The sequence below is a fragment of the Podarcis vaucheri genome (genome assembly GCF_965113315.1).
Source record: "Podarcis vaucheri genome assembly, chromosome: 9".
NCBI lineage: Eukaryota > Metazoa > Chordata > Lepidosauria > Squamata > Lacertidae > Podarcis > Podarcis vaucheri.
This window is the reverse complement of record NC_138767.1, coordinates 42,698,293-42,701,311: the sequence shown is the minus strand read 5'-3', so window position 1 is coordinate 42,701,311 and position 3,019 is coordinate 42,698,293. Positions and strand designations below refer to the sequence as shown.

At 33.5% G+C, this 3,019-nt stretch overlaps 1 protein-coding gene across 2 annotated transcripts in view; it reads right to left on the bottom strand.

Annotated features, from left to right (window-relative positions):
- Positions 1 to 517: 517 nt before the first annotated feature.
- The window catches only part of GRIA2 (glutamate ionotropic receptor AMPA type subunit 2), a 78,096-nt gene continuing 75,594 nt past the window's right edge, over positions 518 to 3,019 (bottom strand). For both annotated transcript variants that reach the window (XM_082237199.1, XM_082237198.1), the window contains exon 16: positions 518 to 3,019. This exon is cut by the window's right edge and continues 424 nt beyond it. The gene's annotated coding sequence lies outside the window, so the exon portion shown is untranslated.

Sequence of the window (3,019 nt, the reverse complement as noted above, 5' to 3'; positions counted from 1 at the left end):
TTTTGTCTCTCGCTATTAGGATTGGGGAAAAACTCATTAAAAAGAACTCTACCTTGTTTTCTCTGCTCTTGCTGCAATCGGGGGAGGAATAGCTTTCCCAAAGCCTTGACAGCTGCATGACTCCACATTCGCCATATCCACAAAGAACAATCTATTGATGTATATTGAATTATGTCTTGTTCTTCTGATTTTAGTTTTGTATATTGCCCTGAAAAATGTTATCTAAAGTGTTTAAGAAGTCCTGTTACCGCCCCACCCCCCCATTTGTGATACAACTAACAACGCGAATCTTATATTGTGAATTATATATATACAGTTTGCATACAGTAGAAGTTAGAATATGTCCCGTAGGAGGGCATATATTTCCTTGGTAGGATCTCCCAGGCAAAATTCAAATGAGAATATTCCTCTGCTTTAGGAAGAGTTTGTCCTTTTTTTTTTTTTTAATAAAAAACATCTCAAAGCATGTTTCTCTGAGTAAGTACCATATATAAATAATACTAAACAAACCACTTAATAATAATTTGCCTTTTTAAAAAAGAACAAAATTTTATGTATGATTGAAGTTTGTACAACACTTCAGAAAAGCCATCATGTGTTAGATTTAAAAATAAATCAGAAGCGGGTTTTTCTTTCTTTCTTTCATATAAGTACACATGAAAAACTGGAAATGATTCTGGCTTTACAAGCCTTTAAAAGTGAATGACCAGCTTTGTACTGATACCCACTTAACAAAGCAGAAATAAAGATACCATATACTGTGTAAACAAAAGGGTACAGTAAAGGACATTTTGAAATTTACACAAGAATTAGTTCAAAACATTTTGGTTGTTCCATAACAGTTTCCTATAAAATGAATTTTAAAAACCCCTAGACAGCTGTCATCATTCTTCACTATTGTTTCCACTTAAATGCACACAGAATACTTTATATAGCAATATACTGGTGTACTGTAACATGGATATTAAATTATGATTACCTTTTTTTTCAAAAAAAATTTGAGATGTCTATAACCCAGTCAACATTATTGGCAATTGAAATATTGAAATACCCATACATTATGTATTCTCATCATGTTGGTAAGTATAAAAACATGAAAATATAACTTTACATTATTTCCTTTATATACAGTAGTTCAGGCTTGACAAAGAAAGATTTGTACACTACACTTTTAAGAGAAGTAGGCCCAGAGGTACAATAAAATAAATTTTCCATTGTATGCAGGAGTGAAATGATCTCTTTTGTCAAAAGGAAATTGGCTGGGAGTATCATATAAAAATGACTATAAATGGCCACTGAAGCACGGAACGATACTAATACCCAATGCAGTCTACTGCGCCTCACTTTCCTGATTAGATGTGGACAGGGCAACTGTAGATCACCATAAATTGGCTCCTGAGAAATGGGAAGTTTTTACCATTAGAAGGTGCGATACCACAGGAAATCAGCATAAAAAGTTGTCACAACTATCAGTTCTGTGTGCATGAGGGTGGTGAATGAAACCTACATACACCTGTGCCAAAAAGCAGGGATTTAAAATTGGCAACAGATTTACAGTGTGGCGTTTCTCTTCATGGGCGTTAAAATAAATGAGCATCCAAGTTTAAGGAAAACCCAGAGGACAGAAGGTCACACCTGTACCATTTAGTCTATAGCGGAGGATCAACTAAATAGAAATCCCTTTTGTATCGGCAGAAATGTAGCAGCACCACTCCTGCGGAATAATATTACTTTTATCAGTAGGTCTGGGTACCTGAAAGTGTTTCAATGAAATGATGGGTTGATTCACTTAAAACAATACTAGAAAAGCACTCACTGTAAATATTACTCTTTTAAATCCATTTATTGTTATAAATACAGTAATTGTATCTCAAAACTTAGGGCTATTATGAAAATTAACGGAAAGGAACATTGTCAAGGTTTTCCCCCCTCCAGAATTAAACTAGAATTTGTTCTTTACTTCTGGAGGCTTTAAATAGCCCTCTCCTTAGAATCAGGTATGACTCAAAATCTCAATTTCAGTTATTCCCATGTTAAGGAACATGGCCAATTCTGGTATATTATTATAATCATCTAAATTTCATATTTTCAGCTTTAGTGCAGAATATCCCTGAATTCCATTAAGCCTATCTCAAATTGTAGCATCTTAACCAAAAGACAAGATTGACACACACCAGCCTGCTTGATATCCAGTAGACAAAGCTAATTCTGTCCAGCTTTAACTTTCCAAAATTTGAAGGCTAAAGTATCATCTTAAAAGAGGCAGCCACTGCATATAAACATAAATGGGATGTGGACCAACTTGCAAAGATGATAATGCAATAAGCATTTGGCAATAAGCATCAGAACTTGTGAAGTGGTTTTTGTAGAAACTAAAAACCTGAACTAAAGACCTACAGTTTATGCAGAGATTGTGTTTCATATGAAACAACATTATGAAGGAGTCTAAGAGCAGCTGTAGGTCTTCCAAAAAACCTTGACAGTGTCCTTTTACATTTTAAATCCTTTATAACGAAACGGTGGCTAGCAAAATTAACTGGACCACTTGCAAATAAAACCATAGAAAAAAGTTTATTTCAAATGTCAAGCATTGCCAAGTAATTTGATATTAACACCAAATGTTAAAGAATAGGATATTAAGTAATTTTTTTAAGAACAATATTAAATTACAAGATTTTGATCTTTTATTTCTGCATTTTCCTCCCCAGCATTTACATATTTGGCTTTGAAAAACATGGAACTATTGTCTAAATCTTCTTCTTTTGTTGTTGTTGTTAAATCTCAATTTCCCCACAGTTTAAATTTTGATTCATCAACCATTATGGAAGCAAATTTATTTAAAAGCCAGTTTGTTTGTGAAAATACCTAAAAATATTTTTTTTCCATTTTAAATGTTTTTTTTTCTTATAAAACATGTCACATCTTGATGCAATTGATGTCAAGTGTGCTTAAGTCAATATGAATCAGAGAACTGACAACGGCGACTGCAGAAACTGGTGTGTTGTCTGTACAACGACTT